Source organism: Arvicanthis niloticus, chromosome 7 (genome assembly GCF_011762505.2).
Source record: "Arvicanthis niloticus isolate mArvNil1 chromosome 7, mArvNil1.pat.X, whole genome shotgun sequence".
NCBI lineage: Eukaryota > Metazoa > Chordata > Mammalia > Rodentia > Muridae > Arvicanthis > Arvicanthis niloticus.
The window spans coordinates 74,035,893-74,056,205 of record NC_047664.1 but is presented as its reverse complement, the minus strand read 5'-3'; the positions used below and the strand labels follow the sequence as shown (position 1 = coordinate 74,056,205).

Here is a 20,313-nt window from a genome sequence, read left to right as displayed (position 1 = left end):
TCTTCTGTGATGGGAAAAGAGAAGGCACTCACAAAGTATTAGCAACCAAGCATAGAATACTTTAGATAAAGTTACTATATTATTAATAAAGGCATCTCAGTCAATAGATGCATTTTTTTGAGGGTTGGGGGTCTTATCTGTATTCATCATGCACTCCAGTTTCTAATATAATGCTTCTAGACTTTACCATGGTGTTGGGTTTACAGGGTGGTTAGCCATTACAAACTATCCCACCATGAAGAACTTTTATCTGATTGATTTGTGCTATCACAAAATGATTTGTACTTATATCACCCGAACATGCTTCAGTGTGGTTTGTATTATCACACCTTTACCCTGTCACATAGGATAGACAGACATTGGGCATTAACCTAAGTTATTAAAAGTTCAAGGGAAATGCATATGCCTTGTGGGTAAGATGCTATTTATTTAGACTTCATTTGTGTATGTCTCTCTCTCTCTCTCTCTCTCTCTCTCTCTCTCTCTCTCTCTCTCTCTGTGTGTGTATGAGAGAGACAGAGACAGAGACAGAGACAGAGACAGAGACAGAGATGTGTGGTGCAGGTATGTGCACACACATGTGACAATCAGAGGGGACAGCTTTGGGCAACTCTCTCCTTATTCCTTGCCGAGGCAGAGCCTCTTGTTTCTGCCTTGCTGCTTACTTGATTGGCCTGCAAGCTTCCACCCGTTCTCAGTCTGTGTTCTCTGCCTCCCGCTCACCTTTGTAGTGGTGCCATGACAGATTTGTGCCACCACATCCTGGTTTTCTCACATGGTTTGTAGGAATCCAAGGTTGTCAGGCTTTGTAGAACCTACTCTTATCCTCTGAGTCATCTTGCAAACTCTAAAAATATTTTTAAAAGAAAACTGAAATATATACAGTTTTCCTCCTCGACAAAGAACAGGGGAATCCTCTAAGGAGTCAAAAAAAAATTTTTTTTTTTTTTTTGAGTAGCAAGGCTTCCCAAGAGAAGAGGAGGAACTCTATGAAACATGGTAGATAAAGAAGGAACACAAGAGTTAGTTATGAAAGCCTCAGAAGCGAGGGTTAGGGAGATGGCTCATCAGGGAAGAACACTGGCTGCTCTTGCCTCTTGCAGAGGAGCCCGTTCCTAGCACTCACATGATGGTTTACAGCCATCTATAGCTTCAATTCCACATATCCAAGGGGTTTCTTCTGACCTCCTCCAGCTTACATACACACACACACACACACACACACACACACACACAAGCTCCAGAAGAAACATTAATTTTTTCATATATTCTAACTGGAAACAGTGTGGTTATGATGATTCTGTCATATATACTTCCAACAGGGCAAAAATTCACGATTTTTTTCTCCTTATAAATATTATGGGGAGAGATTTTTCTTATTTTTCAAATAATGTTTTCCTTAGGAATATAATGGGGGAAATGCTAAGAATATATTAATATCCAAGCTACCTTTTGAGGAAGGTTGAAGGCCATGGAAATGGCTCAGGAATCAGAGTGCTTTTTATGGTGGGCATGGTGGCTCATAGCTTTAATCTCAGAACTCAGCAGGCAGAAGCTTATGGATCCCTGAGTTGCAGGATATAGGCTGGTCTCAACACTGAGTTCCAGGTCTGCCAGGGCTACACAGTGAGACCCTTGTTTGTTTGTTTTGTTTTCATTTTAAGGTTTTTGTGCTAGCATGAGGACCTGACTTAGGATCTTAGGTGCATATTAGAAAACCTAGCATCTAGGAGGTGAAGCCAGGAGGATTCCTGGGGCTCACTGCCCATCCAATTCCTGTCTAGTTAAATCTCGGTGTTCAGTGAGATAGAGGAAGGATCCCATTCTGCTTCCACCTCCTCCCTTCACGTGGACACACCTGCATCTGGATCTGCACATAGATGCATATACATAAATTGTGCACACATATACGCCACAAATAGGCAAAACAAAACCAAAAACAAGTGGAAATGAACCTTAGATCAAGTAATGTAAAGTGCAGAGTATTCTAGACTCACTCAGGGGTCCTTGAAAAAATTTCATAATATTAAAGCTTTCAAATCAAAACCCATTGATTCTAAAGTAACCATTTTCTAAATTTTTGCTCTTAAAATGTGCTCCATTGCCAGATCTGGTGGCATATACCTATAGTCCCAGACATCAGGAAGTAGAGGCAGGCAGATCTTTTGAGTTTGGGGCCAACCTTGTCTACAGAACTAGTTCCTGGACAGACAGGGCTACATAGAGAAACCCTGTCTTGAAAACCTTTTAGTAAAACAGTTCCTATGTTTAATAATTAGAAGAATGGTAGATACCTTTTATGAATTATTTATTGGTTACACGATTACTTTGCAAAACAAAGAGTTGATGTGCTTTATGTCAGTTCCCTAGTATCTTTGAATATTTTACAAGTGTATGAAGTAAAAACTGTGGGAGGATAGCCTGGGTAACACCTTGGGACGGAAGATAGATTTACAACAGAATATCATGAAATCGCAACGCTCTTAGAATGGTACTCAGGCTTAGGTTGGATTTCACGTGTGGGCTAACTTTTCTTCCTGCTCATTTCAGTTTTCTGTGCACTCACTGAAAGCCTTCCGTGAGGCCAGATATCATGTTAAATGGCGTGGGAGCAAGGCCACACACGTGTGTTTCCAGTGTGGGAGCAAGGCCACACACGTGTGTTTCCAGAGCAAACAAGGATGAGAAAGGAGACAGAGAAGAAGTGTTTAGCTTCTGTCTTCAATGTGAGGCCTGTCATCAGAACAGTACCCACTCAGTAAGAAAGTAGCACCAAGAATAAATCAGGGAGGACCTCATAAAGAAAACAACCCCCTGCACTGGGCCAGCCACTTGATGTATGGGTAGGAAAACCCTTCAGGAAGAAAGGAAGGAAGGGACAGTGAGGCTCACAAAGGGCACCACATGGCTACAGGCACCGAGGATTGACTGTCAAGGAGGAACCATCAGGGAAGAAACTGGAGAGGTGGCCTGGAGTCAGGTTATGAAGGGGCTTCTTTGTTTTGTCGAGGTATTTAGATGGTACTCAGTACATGCCTAAAGAAATCCCTACAGTATTGTAAGTAGGATGGAGTTGGAAATCCTTCTAGAAAGTCCAGCCCTGGACCTTTTCTGTCTCAGTAAAATAGGCTGGACTGTTTTTTAAACTGGTAAGTGCCATGTTACAGTGCTGCTCTCAATGGTTGTTAGCTAGTTAATGGGAAAATACACTTAAATATGAAAAGTGAAGGACCTGAGCCTTCTCTAAGAAGCCAAGGAATCATCCCACAAGTTTTGTTCTTGTGCTATTTTCAAAATACGTATTTTAATTTTAAATTTAAAGATGGTAACTACACTTATTTTTCTGCTGTGCTTAACATATTAAGATCCACCACCGGGCAGTGGTGGCACACGCCTTTAATTCCAGCACTTGGGAGGCAGAGGCAGGTGGATTTCTGAGTTCAAGGCCAGCCTGGTCTACAGAGTGAGTTCCAGGACAGCCAGGGATACACAGGGAAACCCTGTCTTGAAAAACAAAACAAACAAACAAACAAACAAACAAATGATTCACCAAAGGTGATTAGTGTTTTTGTCTCCTCACAACACATATATCATTTCTTAACTGTTGAGAGTATGAATTCTACCACCTATTCTGAAGTATTCAATTGACTTTTTTTTTTCTGGGTCAACAGTATCTATCTAATTGTGCTATAGAAAATTTAAAAATCACTTTTCCTAGGGAGGTATGGTGGTATACGTCTGTAATCCCAGCATTTGGTGCGATAGAGATAGGAGGATGGAGAGTTCTAGGAAATCTTCAGCCACATAGTGAGTTCGAGACCAGCCTCCATGCCATTTGTGTGGACTGAAATGGGATGAATATATCTGTCATGGACAAGCACAGAATAATTATAAAATAACTCTATGTGAGAAGTGGTAAACTTAGCAGTCAGTTAAATAAAAGAGAGCCTAAAAGTAATTATAGCTTGCCTTCTGAGGCCATGAGCCCCTGGTGCTGGTGCACAACAGAGCAACAGGAAGCTGGACCTCATAAGGCAGGTGCTTAGACAGAGCTAAAATTTTTACCTATATTCAAACAAAAGCTACAGTTGTGTATACACCTACCACCAGGCGCCTCTATCTCCTGAATATTATATTAGGATAATCTTATTGTTATAGTCTAGTGGACAACTAGAAGCCAGAAGTAGTCTCAAAGCTTGGGGTTGGCTAAGAGCTGGGAGTGTAACTAAGCAGCAGAATGTGTGTTTAACATGCACAAGGCCCTGCATTTCATCCCTGGCACTGAGAAGCAAAACAGAGCCAAAGAAAAACCCAACATAAAACCAAAAGTGAAGTTTATAAGCAATAAATGAGGATCCCGAAAAAGAACATATATGTGCTTACACATATATGGCTGGATACGCACACATACAGTTGACTTCACACATGTATAGGTATATACATGTGTGCAGTCGACTATAACTTCAGGTTCCTTATCTTCATTCAGATTTAGTCAGCATGGATGGAAAATATTGAGAGGATGGGAGATTTAAATTATTGTTGGCATGTGCTCTGTAGTCAGTCCCGCCCTGATTATGTCTGTACTGAACATGTATAGATGTTATTGGTCAGCATCCACTCAGTGATTCAGTAGAATAGTGAGTACCATAGCACTGACATTGTATTAGGTATTAGAAACACTCCAGAAATTATTTTCAATATGTGGAAGATCCTGCATGCTACATGCCAAGGCCATGTGATTTTATATGAGACCTGAATAACGGAAGATTAGGGTGTCCTTGGGGCTCTTTGAAGAAATTCCCTTGCAGATATGGGATAGAGGAATGACTGTATCTGGAGGAGTAGGTTGGATAGAGGGCTTAGTTAAAGGCCATAATTGGGCACTTGTATTTGTGAAGGCCTTATACAACAGCTAATTTCCCATCTCTTGTCTCAGCGTGTGACAATCGTGAGGGGCTGAGACATTAGCTCACTTGTAGAGGGCTTACATGAGTCTCTAAATTCAATCCCATTACTGCAAAAATGTACAAACAATTCAAAATGACCTGCAAATTCAAAATGACCTGCAAACATCAACACATCCCGTCTCTAGTATTGCTCCTCAATCACAATGGCTCTCTGTCCTTGAGCTCAGGAAAAAGCCTTATCTCTCAACTGTCTACGCTTATTTCCCTCTGTCTAAGCTGGACTGGCTTCCAGGGCGCCACAGGGCACAGCCACTTTCTTGGCACTACTGGACTCCACTGGGTGACCGCTGCACCTGTATGGACGCTCTGATAAGAGTCTCAAAGACCATCGCAAAGAGGGAGAGAACACTTAACCGTTCCTTACTATTTCTCGGTGGGTCCCAAAGCCATAACCACACTCAGTTTCTCTGGAACTAACCTTCGCTTTCTATATCTGGGGTAGGAACCTGGTGCTAAACTAATGCAGATCGGAGACTGTCGCAGGATCTCTCTCCTTTAATGAGCAGGGAAGGTTCTGCCACTGTCAGGCATCTCCTGACAGACTTCTCTCTCTTCCTTTGGGTAGACGTGCTTCCCTTCCACCCCGCCGAAAGGTGCCACTGTCCTTCAAAGACTAGCTCTCTAGTGCCCGCATTTGTAGCAAGAGGGACCTTGAGAATATCAGCAGAGAGGACAATATGTTTAATCTTTTCAAAAACTTAACGTAGTCCCGAGCAAACGCCAGTGCAACACACAGGACGTGACCTAAACGGAACTTCTAATGGGAAGGACTTAACGCTTTTCTGAATGTCCGATTGCGAGATAAACAAGGAAACCCCTGGGTTTGAAGACACCTTGGTAAACTCTACCGCGTGGGTGCGTAAAGCCAGAAAAGTCAAGGATGTGAGCAGAGTGCACAGGAGTGTGAACTTGATTAATTCTCAGGAGCCAGTACTAGGATTTCAGGTGTTCTCACTCCACGAAACAGTAGGATTGGGTTCTCAGGATCCCACAGTTGGTGTGATGTGCTTCTTATCTGAAGATTTTTGCATCCTTTCTACCTCCCTTTCCCGCCTTCCTCAGTATAGGTTGTTTGTGCTCGACCTCTACCAACATTTAAAGGGACAGAGGCTTTGAGGGTGCCAAAGTAGGGAAGACTTTACGACTGTCTTTCAGCCGTCCAGGGAGTGCGATAATAGGTAAGGGGCGTGCAGGCTTGCCCTTCCTTGTCCAATCAGGTGCACAGGAAGATGTCTTTCTACCAATAAAAATAAAGTTAGCTTTCCGGAGGCGGGAGGGTGAGCCGTGACTGCCAGTTCTCCAAAGCAACGTTGGAGGCGAGGACCGAGAGTGATTAGAGGTAGGTCCAACCCGGGGAAGGGGGCGGGGCGAAGGTGGGGAAACTCTGAGCGGCGGAGAGGCCGGCCAGTGGGGGGCGAGGACCGCTGTTCCTGGTGTAGTGCCCCTCGCCAATCAGGAAGGCGAGTGGGTGGGCGGGGCAGGGAAGGGGTGGGCAGAGCTCGCAGCACCGCCGGGCGCCCGTCGGGCTCTGGGAGAGACAGAAATCCGGTTAAAATCAGAGTCGGAGGGAGGTTTAACCACGGATCGGTCCCGATCGGATTATTCCTTAAAGGGGACGCGCCATTGTCAAAGAGAACGGAGCCTGGGGCCCGAGGGCGGGGACCGGCGGCGCTGGAGGAGCGAGGCAGCTGCACGGGACTGGGGACCTGGTAGGTGCTGTTTGGGGAAAGGCGCTTCATTTCACTTTCTCTTCCAGCGCTGGGGCAGGATCCGGGATGCCCGCCGACCGTCGGCTGTGGGATCCCGGGTCCCCGGCCCTGGCCCGGCTACCCTTCTTGCTGCGAGCCGCGAGGGAGGCGGACCGGGATGGGCGGCTGCGGCGCCGGCTGGGGAGGCTCCTAACGGACGCGGGCGCGGTACTGAGCCGGGGTCAACCGAAAGCCCGTCGGAGCTGAGGCGGACCCGTGGGGAGCACCGCGCGCCCCGCTCTCCTGCGCGCCTCCTTCACGGCCCGTGCCCGGCTCTACCCGCGCGCCCGGCTGCCCTGGTCGCGCGCCGTCGTCTCCACGCTCGCTCCGCTCTTCCCGCGCGCCCGGCTGCCCTGAGCGCGCTCCCTGCGCCGCTCGGCGCGCCGGCTCGGTTCGCACGCCGCGGGTCCACCGCGGCCCGGGAACCGCCCGGCGAGGAAGCGGGCGGCTGGGCGGTGGCGGCAGGCGCTGCTGCAGCGTCGCTCACCAGACCCGGCTGAAGGTGCCGGCAGGCGGCCTCCGGAGGAGAGGCGGCGGGCCCGCGCAGCGCGCCGAGGTTGCCGGCCCGGCCGGGCATTGTCCGCGATCCTCCGCCGCGTCTCTCCGCCCACTGCTTGCGGTGCTGGGAGGGGTGCGGACCTGGGCGCAGAGCCCACTCCGCCTGAAGAGACGGCGCACCCCCGGACCCGCGCCTTCCGGAGCCCGTGTCGGCCCGGCGGATGCCACAGTCACCGCCCGCGGCCGGGCCTGTGCAGCCCGGGCCACCGGCTTCGTGGACACCGGCGCTGGCTCCTCTCGGGCCGGAGCTCTGCGGTGCAACTTTTCTTTGCCTTCTGATGGGAGTTGTTGCTTCCGGGCGGCAGGTTCTCCCGACCCGGCCCAGCCTCGTTTCTTGCGTCTGCAGAGGCGACCTGGGGCCTGAATGCTTTCGGTCTTTGCTACCAGTCCAGCTTTGTTCCTCACTACCTACAATCGCTTTTCTTGTGGACTTTTCGATGATATAGAACCAGGAGAAGTCCCAGGCTGCGGTTTCAATAAAAGAATAAATAAAGGAGTGGGAGACTGGCTGAGGGGCTAGCACTTTAGACAGAACTAAATGTGCTTTAACCTTTGAACTAGGGAAATTATTACCCGGACTCTACGACAGAAGCTCTTTGGGGAGGGTAGAAGGAAAAGACAGTAAAGCAGATTGCCAGGGTCTATGGGGTTGGGGGAAAAAAAAAAACAATGAGCAACTTTTGATGGAAATAAAAGTTGGTTTTATAAACTGCTGTTCCGCCTAGCAGGTGCCTTCCATAAAGTTGATCTCCCCCACTGAATGCAGGCATTGTAACTACTTGCTGGCAGGCAGGCACTCTTGCTCTTGGTGAATCAAATAAGAGGTCTTTGCACTGGGAACATTATGCCGGTGTTGAACTTGTCAATACTTGCAGCAGAAATCATAGCTAGAAACAACACCTCCCTTGTTGGAGTCCTTATTTAGAAAAGAATGTTTTCATAAGCCTTCATTTTGACAGTTTCTTGAGCAATGGTTTGGAGAGCACTTGGAGGCAGCAAGTTGCAACCTTATCAAGGAAGTAGCATCCGGCGTGGGATTCTTTGGTCTTATTTTTGTTTCTTATTTTCAAACGTATCATCTGATCCTGGTTGCCTTGTGCTCTGTTACAGTATTTTGTACATTGCAAGAATGAGTTTTGTTGAAACACCTGTCCTAGGTGGGTTTTTTTTTTCTTCCTTCAAGGCAATGCAGATTTTAAAATTTGTTTATCATTAAGCTACTGTCTAATAACTTTTGAAAGTTCCCAATCTCAACAGTAATAACACAGAAGCTATATTTGGGAAACAAGTCCAACTTGAGACATTGATACTTGAGAGAGAAGTCTTTGCTCTGTTATAGAGGTTAGGAAATGAAGTTGCAAAGAACTTACCTTCATTTTGATAATATTTGTCTTTTGTTCCACCTTATTATTTTAACTCTCCTGTGCTAACAATATCAAGCAAGTACCTGGGCATAATCTTCCTTGCTTATTATAGGAAGTAGGTCTTTAAAACAAATTTAAAATTTCCTGTTTTTATTTATCTATTTAGTGGCATATTTAGACAATAGACTTTCTGAACTTTAAAAAGAGCACACAAAAAGAAAATGTTTAGGAATTCTTATCTTTGAAATGCCTATGCTTTATGTGCTGAATGGCATGTGTTTTTCTATTTTTTCTGGGTACTGCATACATATTTCTAGATAATTATGAATGTTAGACTGTGCTCCGAGATTCTTGGGAGAGCTGGAATGGTCCACTCTGCATTATTTCTTTGCAGATCTAGTGTGTAACTGCATACCCAGTAGAGGAACTGTTTGAGGTCTCTCAGAAAAAGATACTATCTTACAAAGGCTGTGGAAGATACATTTTTCTCTAACTGATACATATGATGCAAACTGCTCTCCCACTGAGCTGTATCCTCAGACCTGATGAGCTAGTTGTAACAGTAACAATTCCTAAAATAAGGCTTGGACCCAGGCCTTCTTGAATGTTAGGCAAGTATAGGACCACTGAGCCCAACCCTTAACTTCCTCTATCCCCACTGGAAAATGACAACAACAATAATAACAACAAAATTGTTTCTGAACAAGATTATACCAGTAAGCAAAAAGGGGTTTGTTTAAAAAGCGGTTTGTTTTTGGACAAAGCTATCTTAGTCACAATATTCTTTGTTGGTGTATAAAAATGTGACTTAATCTATAATATCTGTTGGACAGCTATCTTCTGCAATGGCACCCGATTATTACAACTATTAGACTTAGACTTGATCTCCCATCAGTGTCTGTTAAGTACCTACATGTTTAAGTATGGGAGACAGTAGAAATAGATGACCGTCTAATTCAGAACTTTACTGGAGGGAATTAAAATTACTCTCACTGGGAGAAAGACAGTGGTGTGTCAGAGCAGTACTTTGTCCAGAGTAACAGTGACTCTGGAATCATGGGTAAAGAAACATTGAATGGAAGAAATCTAGATGATGTGGGAAATTTCACTGTGTGTAGTAAAGTACTTCACATAGGATATTTTTTGATGAGAATTGGGTATGAATGCTACTGTTTTAATTACAACTCTCTGAAGTATTGTGGGGGCATCAGAGCTTGAGCTGTGAATTGAACTGTTGGTACCTTCGGAATGGGCAGGTCCCCTCCACCCCAGGCCAAGCAGATCACCTTGTCTGCGAGTTGGCCCTTTGTCCTCTTCATGAGAAGTGATTTCTCTTTTCTTTTGGGCCCATTCAGAGCAAGCCTTGTTCTTGTCTGTTGGTTCAGTATGAGCTCCTGTATATTTCTGTCTTTAGATTGTGGAACTTGGCTGAAGTTGGAACCCTTAACATGTTTACTGCTGTCTAAAGTACCTGGGTGGTTATTTATTCTATAAACCCCAGTATTCTATAAACCAAGAAGTAGAGAGAAGCTCCAATACGTGCTTGTATTCTGAGGAACATATTTATGTGAGTTTAAAGGAAACAGTTTTCCTTATCACTAAAGTTCACATGCTCACTGATAAGAGAGATGTGTTCAGACGTTAAGGATGTCCCATAGCACTGCTCACTCCTGCAGCCCTTGCTAGTGGGTTACTGTCTATTTTTTGACTTTTGTTACTTTATTACACCCTCAGAACTGTCTTGAATGATTTTTCTTGAAAAATCTTAGCAAGTTGTGATTATTGTGAATGAAGGGAAATAATATTTATGTAATTCTTACTCTCTAGGCTCTGTAAGTCTGTTCCCCCTTCCTTTCATTGACTTGAAGTGGGTGTAAGGATTAAAAAAAAAATGACCAGCTGCAGTGTGCTGGAACATTTTACCTGCCTTTATTCTGTATGTTTGTTTTTCTTTGTTTTACTATAAAAGAAAGTGTTTTATTTATTTTTTTAGAGTACATACTCAGTATAATTTCTTGGTATTTTTTTCATTCGTGTATCTCGAGGGAGAACTTTAAGGAATTGCTTTGAGGTTCACAACTCACTCTTCAAGTATCCCAGAGAGAAATCCGGATTTGTTCCTGATCGGATCACTGATGGGTTTTGTTCTTAACTTCAGGCAGCTCATTACAGACAGGCAGCTTCTGTGTAGGCTGAGGAAGTAGGTGAGTCTGTTTCTTGGTGCTCCTTTAAGTGACTCCAGAGAAGTTCTCTCTAAGGTTTCAAAATAGAAAATCCGGCTATTGGCAGAGAGGTAGCTTCATCTCGGAAAGTCTTCATCCATTAGTAATTTGTGGAGTTATGCCTGCTGTTGATCCTGGGGCTGGCATAGAGGATTAGGTTAAGTCTGTTAGTCACCTGTTAGCTGTTGCTCTGTGTGGCCTCTCTCAGGGTGTCCTGGCAGCCCTATTCCACCTTCCTAGGAGGTGGGTTCAGGTGTTCAGTACTTGGTGGCTTATACCTTTGAGCCCTGGACTTGTTTCCTGGCATTTCAAACACTACTGTTCCCTGTGGTCAGTCACTCAGAGAACAATATTATTTGAGTTATGTCTATATCCATCCTTCATAGTTTACGGATGGAGTAGTAACATGTTTCTCTTTAAGTTGAGACACTAAAATAAATCAGTGCTTTTGCTACCATTTGTAGATTTTCTTTCCTGTGAATTTTTTTTTTTTTTTTTAATCACCCATGTGAAGTGCGTGACTTTTACCCAGGGGCCTTCCTTACCAGCGCCCCTTTTGTGTTCATGAGGGAAAGAGTTGAACTGTTGAGAAACAAGGGACCATGAAAATCTGAAAACTGGGGTCGGCCAGTCCAGGGAACCATCTGATTGAGGGTAGTCCTGTGGAGCTTGACCATTACGGGTGGCAGTTTGATTAGTCAGGATTTGTGAGGATGAGCTGGAGAGATGGTTTAGTGGTTAAGAGCATTTGCTGTTTTTGTAAACAACCCAGGCTTCATTCCAAGCACCCTCATGGTGGCTCCCAACCATCTGTAACTCCAGTTCCAGGGGATCTGAATGCCCACTTCTGGCCTCCGCAGTCACTGCATGCATGTGGTACACTGACATCCATATAAAATAACATATACACATAAAATAAGAGCAAAATCATAAAGAGAAATGCAAGTGGAGGTACAAAAAGTTTTAAAGATTAAAAACATTTTCTACAGATATTGTTTATTTAATGTGTGTGTATATAGAGGTCAGGGGACAACACATGGGAATATGTTACATTCTTGTGCCATTGGATTTGTGGTATTGCCAGGCTTGGTGGCAAACACCTTTGCTCACTGAGCTCTGCCACCGGCCCAGGAATTACAAAGTTTAAGCAACAGCTTTATTGAATTTTAATTCCCATGCCATCTTTGCTCCTTTGATATTCAGCGCTTTAAAGTTTGTGTGTTTTAGTGTATCTCCCAGATGTGTATCCCGTTACCACATTTAGCTTGAGAACTTTCTGGAATCCCATCTCGATGCTACCCTCTAGCCCCAGGCAACCCTACATTGTGTCTTTATAGGCTTGGCTGTTCTGGATTTTTTTTGTTGTTGTTGTTGTTGTTTTTTTTTTTTTTTTTTCCGAGACAGGGTTTCTCTGTATAGCCCGGGCTGTCCTGGAACTCACTCTGTAGACCAGGCGGGCCTCAAACTCAGAAATCCGCCTGCCTCTGCCTCCCAAGTGCTGGGATTAAAGGCATGCGCCACCACCGCCCGGCCGGATATTTTGTCTTCATAAAGAGTAACACTTTAATAACTGTTGTACTCCTGTCCTTCTTGATGTGTTTAGACCCTAGGAGTAGATCCAGGTGCCTGCTTTTCCTAATGTGTGCAGCACCAAGTGAAGATGTGAAATAAAACGAAGCTCTCTAAATCCTTATTTTGCCAGAGCCTGGAGAATAACCAGAAAAGATATTTTGCTTAGAAAAATCAATGGACTTTCTGGTAATACTTCTTTCTATCAAAAGCTGGGGCAGTCCTTCAGTGAATTCTAATTCTGCTGCATATGTGGCCCTGCAGATGGTTAAAACTTAAAACTCGGCTTCACAGCTTGATCTTGCCTCGCTGTCCATGCTGCGATGATCTGAGCAGCCCTTAATACCTCTTGGGTAACTGATCACTATGATCCACAGATGGTACTGTTATTTTTTAACTGAAAATAATTTGTATGTAATCTATTCTGATCCCAGTTTCCCCTCCCTCATCTCCTCCCAGATCCTTCCCACCTATCCTACTTCATGCCTTCTTTGTGTCTTAAAAAAAAAAAAAAACAACCCAGTGAAACATACACACGTACATACCCCATACAAACACAAAACTGGAAACCATCATGTACAAACAAAGGATCCAGAAGGTAAAAAATGCCTAAGCAATGCAGTATGAGACAAAATTCTTCAGAAACACCATTGGGCCCATCGTGTGTTGGTCCTCCACTGCTGGGCGTGGGACCTGCCCTTAAGTGCATTCACAGATATTAAGCACCTCGGCATCTTTCCCACTAGTGTCCTAGCTTTCTGGTCATGACTTTGCAGAGTTCTGCCTGGTGCTGGGGATCTAACCCAGGGTAGGCAAGCGCTCTACCGACTGAGGTCTCCCTAGCCCATTGCTTTGTCTTTTGGGGATTCCTCAGAATGATCATTTTTGACGAAACCCAGCACTTCCAGGCCATTGCTGGAAACAATCGAAAGTTCTCACCAGCTGAGTTGTCTGTTTAGGTGCCAGCCGTTGTCAGACATGTCTATTTCAGAATACCCTTACTAAAGAGGTGTTGAAGTGTTGGCTTGTTTGTTTGAAGGCTGTCTAAAAGTTGATTAAAAAGAAGCCTTAGTTCAGCATAGCCTTGTCTTTTATTATTTGTTTTTTTTATATTTTTACACTTAATGTGTGCATGTGAGTCTACTTGCATGTTTGCCAGGGTGCATGTGTAGAGTTCCGAGGATTTGGTTCTGTCCTTCAACTGTGTAGGTGCTAGGGATTGAAGCCAGGCTGTCAGGCCTTGGTGGTAAGTGCCCTCACCTGCTGAACCATCATATCTTCAGTTTCATATCTTAGATTGTAAAATATTCATATGTGCTTTTGGTTCCTTAAATGGATTTCACTGTGATATTTCAACTTCTCAGAACTTGTTATTTCTCCTTTGTTTCATTCTTTTGTTATGTTATTTATTTCGTGGTGATCTACATGCATGAATTTAGTTCAGTATGAAAGGATGCTGGGAACTTAAGTCTAGTTTTAATTTTCTATTTTTTTAATGTTTATTTATTTTTATTCTGTGTGTATGGGTGCTGAGCCTGCATGCGTGTCTGTGCATCTTGTACACACAGTGTCTTCTGAGGCCAAGAAGAGGGTGTCAGATTCTCTGTAGCTGCTGTCTGGGTGCTGTGAACTGAATCTGGGTCCTCAGCAAGAGCTCCAAGTCTCCAAGCCCATAGCTGACTTTGAATATGGAGTGGGCTGTAAGCCAAGAAATCCCCGACACTCTCTCTCACTGTCAAAGGCTGGAAGGTGGATTCTCCTTAGAGCTTCTAGGAACCTGTCTCTCTGGACTCCTTGAGTTTAAGCCCAGGGAGACCCATTTTGGGATTCTGACATCCAGAATCGTGAGCTATGTCTCTGTTATTTAAGATACTAGTGCTGTGCCGGGCGGTGGTGTCACACGCCTTTAATCCCAGCACTCTGGAGGCAGAGGCAGGCGGATTTCTGAGTTCGAGGCCAGCCTGGTCTACAGAGTGAGTTCCAGGACAGCCAGGGCTACACAGAGAAACCCTGTCTCGAAAAACCAAAAAAAAAAAAAAAAAAAAAAAAAAGATACAAAGATGCAACGATGCCAGTGCTGTGATGCTTTCTTAGTGTAGTCACTGGAAACTGATTTGTCTCTACGTACACAACACACCAGGAGCTGAGCCCACATTTTCTTTTCTTCCTATAACCTGCTCCAAACACACTTATTTTTTTCTTTCCAGAGGAGTGGGGAGATTCTGCCCTTTCTCCTTTGCTCACTGGAGCACCAGAATCCCATTCTCTCAGCTCTGTACCTCCCTCTCTTTCATTCTGTGTTGTGGTACTCACAGAGCGTCTTATTTGGAGAAGCCTTTGCTCCATCCTGCTTCTCAGTAACCACACTTGCATCCCTCTGATAAAGCGGACAGCCTCATGTGTCTGCTGGAGTTGAGAGCTACATTGTTTCTTACTCGTGCTCTAGGTCCAGGTTGGTTTTGTGTGGGATCACTGCGATGAAATTAGGAGAGAATGGGGCAATTTGTTCCCTGAAGCATCATCCTGCTGTAAACAATTAACAAACAAGGTGGCAAAGAGTAGGAAGTGCCACATGACTTGAGTTGGCTGTGGAGACAGTAGCAGCTTTCATGACAAGGCCATTTCAGACTAGAATGATGCCCGAATGTCTCGTAAAAAGGATGGTTGAGTTGGCCTTTTCCAATGAAAGGAACTGGGGAATTGAGCTTCAGTGAAATGGTATACATTATGAGGAACACAGACACTTGCCACTTAAGTTGCCTTACATTTTGTAAACACAGGAGAGAGCTTTGTGAGCTGTCATGTGTTCAGCTGGGGCTGAACTTAGGCCCTCTATAAGAGCAGACAGTGCTCTTAACTGTTGGTTGGCTTATCCTCTCAAACTCCAACTTTAAAACACTTACTTCTACTTTACTAACATATTACTTATTTTTTGTGTGCTATGTTTATCTACATGCACCTGCCGTGGTCTGTGTAGAGAGGTCAGAGGATAGCTTCTGTGGAGAGGATTTTCTCCTACCTCCTCTTGGATTCTAGGGGATGAACGTGAGCTTGGGTCGTCAGGCTAGGTGGCAAGGGCCTTTCACCACGGAGACATCTCAGGGCTCTACTGAACTTCATCGAGTTGAGGAAAGATTTGTGAATTAAACAGAATTACAAACTTAAGTTCTACTTGATTAAGGACCTCAAGATTGATGAAGTCAAGTAGGATGGAGATGTCCTGACTAGGGGTTGCCTTGAGGGATACATATTCCTCTTTTTCTTTTCCCAGAGTCAGATTTTATTGTGTAGTGCTGGCTGTCCTAGACCTCAAATCTGTAATATGTAGACCAGGCTGGCCTCAAACTCCCAGATGCCTGTTTCTGTGTCCTGAGTGCTGTGATTAAAGGTGTACATCACCACTGCCTGCTTCATACCGCTATTAATTGCTACATTTTTTTCTATAAAATCTCAGTGTGGTTCAAAACTTAGTATAATCTAATCTGATTCATTAGTTACTAAAAAATATTGGTTACTACATGTCTGTCACCTGCATTGATGTGTTCACCTGTATGTGCAGTGTAGAGGCCACAGGTCAGTGTTGGGTGTCTTCCTCTGTTGAACCTCCTCCTCCTCCCTTATTGCTCCTCCTCTTCCTCCTCCCTTGCTTCATCAGTCAGGCTCTCACTGAACCTGGAGCTCCCCATTTTGACCAGTGGGGCTGGCCATCGAGCCTCTGTAGTTGGCCTATCTCTGAGTCCAGGGTAGATGTAAGTGTGCCAGAGTGTGCTTGTGGAGGTCTGCTTTCTTCTTCCACCTCATGTGATCCTGGGATAGATAGAGGTCAGGATGGCAGGCCTCCGCTCAGGTGCCTTTGCACACTGAGCCGTCTCACTGGCCCTTAATTACATTTTAAAATAAATGTTCTATATATGTACCATATGAGCTGGGTAAGGCAGTTATGTCAAATTAACTTGCCTTTTTTTTTTTTTTTTTTTTTGAAGAGAGTATTAAATCAAAGACAGGAGAATGTACATTGTACATTCTGTAGACAGGAGAAGATACAGTGTAACTGGACTTCAGCCAGAGTGGACACTATTTATTTCTCTGTTGTTGGTGGGTTATTGGTTAGATCATTGACCATACAATTAAGTAGAAAATGAGATTGGTGGAGTCATCTCTGTAAAGGTTCATGAGTCAGAAGCCAGTAACAGGTGGATGGAAACTTCCAGTGTGATGCTTAAAAGTGTATTTGTGTGTCACACACACACACACACACACACTGATTACTATGCCTATCGAATGCTTGGGTGAAATGAATTTTGTGGGGCTAACTTACTGAAAATAGCAGCTGTGGCTGAAATGACAAAGGCTACGTGTTGTTTAGATGGGACAGGATGTAAAGTCACATACATGGGTTCTAAAACCATCTGCGCAATCACAGGCATGGGGGAGACATGGCTGAACACAAGCAGCACTGGTATTTTAATTACTGTAATAAGCTCAGTGTGGACTTAGAAAACAAAGGGACTGCCGAGGTCACAGAATAGTAATCTGGACTGGGGGAGGGCTGGGCTAGTGTTCCTTTATTCTTATATTGTACACAGTGCAGTACACGGTCGGTATACTGCATAGTGTGGAAGTAATAGCTCCAAATGGGCCAGAAAACACAAGACCAAGTGTTGGTGAGGAGACAGAGAAGTTAAACGCTTATCCATTGCTGTAGTTATGTAGGATGGCACAGCTTCGGGCTGTAGGGAACCAGCTCAGAGGTTCCTGTACCAGCTCACCACCGAGTGCCCATGTGCCCCAGATAACCCCATTCCTAGGCGTACACTTCAAAGAAATCACAACAATTATTCACAGATACTTTGGACAGCAGGCACCGAATATAGTTAGCAAGGTGCTAGCTCATTGGCATGGCTGTTAGCAAGAGACAAGTGACACGTGGCTAGGGAGCTGAGAGAGGACAATGTCAGGCGCTCCAGGTGGGAATGCGCTTGAGCACAGCCGTAGTGGGAGACTATGAGATGGCCGCCAAAAACTGAGTGTGTATCGAGAAGGAAATATATTGGTTTTGGGAAGAGTGTGTACTCTCTTGTTTGGAAGTAGCTCAGCTGTCCATTTAGAGACTTGGATTTTACCTCAGTTCAATACATTGTGTCACTAAATAGAGATCAGTTAAGCAAAACCGCTATTGAATGTCTAGTCTTTCCAACAAATGGTGCTGAGACCCCTGGATTCCCATATCGTAAGAATGGATTTGAACTCTTTCCTCATACCACCCATTAACTAAGAGTGAGTGGATGGTCTCAGTGTGAAATATTGAAATTCCTAGAGGGGGAAAAGTTATAATGACTGTGTGCCAGGCAAAGCCATTTTGACTAAAACCCAAACCACAAGGAACAGAAAAATTGGTTTTCATTGAAATGAAAGATGGTTGTGCAGCAAAGGATACCATCAAAGTGGAAAGACGACTCGCTCTACGAGAAGCAGCATTTGCAAGCCGTCACTCATAAGGGACTTGGGTCTAGAAGATAAATAAAGGGTCTACTCAGGTTCAAGCCAGACTGTGGTCCTAGTGTGGGTTCCTAGAGACAGGGAAGGGACACAGGCTCACACCCCTAACCGAGAAGCTATACACAACTGACATCTGCTTGAAAATATTTGTCTCCTCCAACGGAGTCTCACTTGTATATTACCCACACTTAAGCACAGGCCCCACCTCAGGAGTGGGTAGCCAGTACAGAATGAACTCAATGGTATTTTTTAGACTTTTAGACTCATATTGCTTTGACTGGACATTTAAAAAAATTGGTCTTTTGCTTGTATACTTTGATTTCTGATTTTATGTCTTTGTGGTATTGTGTGTGCGTGCAGGTGTTTCATTTTTCTAAATTTTTATTTTATTTTTTTAAAGAGAGAAGGAAAGGGCTCGGAGTTAAGTGGGTAGGGAGGAACTGGGGGAGGGAAAAAGCATCAGAATATATTGTATGAAAAGTCACTTTCAATAAAAGAGGCAGCCGGGTATGATGGCATACACACCTTAATCCCATCACTTGGGCGGTCAAGCAGGCAGATCTTTGTGAGTTCGAGACCGGCATGGTCTGCAAAGCGAGCTCTAGGACAGCCAGGGCTGTTAGGTAACAAAAGGTAAGTAGCTGGATTTAAAATGATTAATAAATTCTGTGGCAGAAGAGTTCTTAGTAAAAACTGTCAAAAGATGAGTTGGGTGGAATATTCAGAGGTTTCCAGCCTCATGATAGAATTGAGACTTGAAATCCCCTTCTCCCTCTTTGACTTTCTCCAGCAAGGCTGCAATTATTCCTCAGTTCTGTTCTTTTAATGAAGTCTGCAGGGCTTTACTTTTCTGTCAAGCTTTTTTTTTTTTTTTTTTTTTTTTAAATAGGCTCACAAGTGCTTATTTCTGACAAGTGAGGTGTTCTTACATTCCCTTTCCTCTCCTTCAGTGTTAGACCTTCATGCCAATAACATCAGAAGATGTGCCTAGCCTCAGAGTTGAACAGACTCTCTTACTTTTTCCAGTTTTCATGTGTATGGTGTACATGTCTGTGTGTATTCACGTTTGTATATGTGGGCACCTGTCTGTGGGTGCAGGTGCACGTGAGGCTGATGTGGGAATCATCCTTGATTGCACTTCCACCTTATTCATTGAGATATTGTCTCTGGATCAAACCCATAGCTTGCTGATATGACTAGTCTAAATAGTCAGCTCACTGTGGGGATCCTGCTGTGTCCTCTCTCTGGGCTGGGCTTACTGGCAAACTGGTTCTGGGGATTGGCACTCTATTCCTCACATTGCCTGTTACCCCTGAAGCATCAGCCCAGCCACTCAAAAAGATGCTCTCTTCTTTACAGTCATCAGTTTGCTCAAAGTCATCACATGCACATGCATGCATGCATGCATGCATGCGCGCGCGTGCGCGCGCGCACACACACACACACACACACACACACACACACACACACACACACACACTATCATACCTGACACTGTGTTCCATCTTTCTCCACCTATCATTCTAGGCGGCTTTCATCCAATTATCGACCTGTGGGTCACTTGTGATTTCCTGACTTTTCTCTTCTTGTCAGTGGCTTCTGTGACTCCAGAATCCTTGTCTTGGTTAATGTGTGGAAAGGCAAGATGTGTGGCTAGTGTAGGTGATGTTTGGATTGCTCTCCAGTGCCTGGCTTTTTACATGGCTTCTAGGGATCTGAACTCAGGTCCTCATGCTTGTACAGGAAGCGCTTTACCAACTGAGCCATGTCAAAACATGTTTTTCACAGATATGGTAGTGCTTATCTGTCTTTCCAGCCCTTAAAAGGTAGCAGGATCCCTACATGTTTGAGGCCAGCCCAGGCTGTATGGTCAGACACTGTTTCCAAAGATTTAAAAGGGGAAAACAAAACAAAACCAAACAACAACAACAAAACCACTCCCTACAAACAACAACAACAGCAACAAAATCATATTTTTGAAACATAAAATTTAGAGACAGGTTACGAGGTAGACAATGTGACTTGCTGTCGGGATGTTACTTAGGTCCATTCTGCTTGTTACGTAGATTCATTCGTTCAGAACATTTTGTCATGGGAACTTTTTGCTTTCTTTACTTCTTGTCTGAGTATCTAGACACATCTACAGTTTTAATTTCAGTGACTCTTTTTCTTAGCTATATTTGTTGTGATATGATTCCATTGTTCTTTATGGCCAAATAAAACTCAGCAGATCTTTTGAGAGAAACATGCAGATACCATGTGTCTTAGTTGGGGTTTCCATTGCTGTGAAGAGATGCCGTGAGCACAACCCTTATCAAAGAAAACACTGAATTGGGGCTGGCTTACAGTTCAGAGATTTACTCCCTTGTCATGGCAGGAAGCACAC

At 44.3% G+C, this 20,313-nt stretch overlaps 1 protein-coding gene across 2 annotated transcripts in view; it reads left to right on the top strand.

The window, feature by feature from the left end:
- The first annotated feature begins 6,446 nt into the window (after window positions 1–6,446).
- Window positions 6,447–20,313, top strand: part of Fryl (FRY like transcription coactivator) — a 233,405-nt gene continuing 219,538 nt past the window's right edge. Inside the window, exon 1 of one of the 2 annotated variants that reach the window (XM_076938636.1) lies at window positions 6,447–6,676. The gene's annotated coding sequence lies outside the window, so the exon portion shown is untranslated. The remainder of the gene's footprint in view (window positions 6,677–20,313) is intronic. The other variant, XM_076938637.1, reaches the window with a different exon arrangement.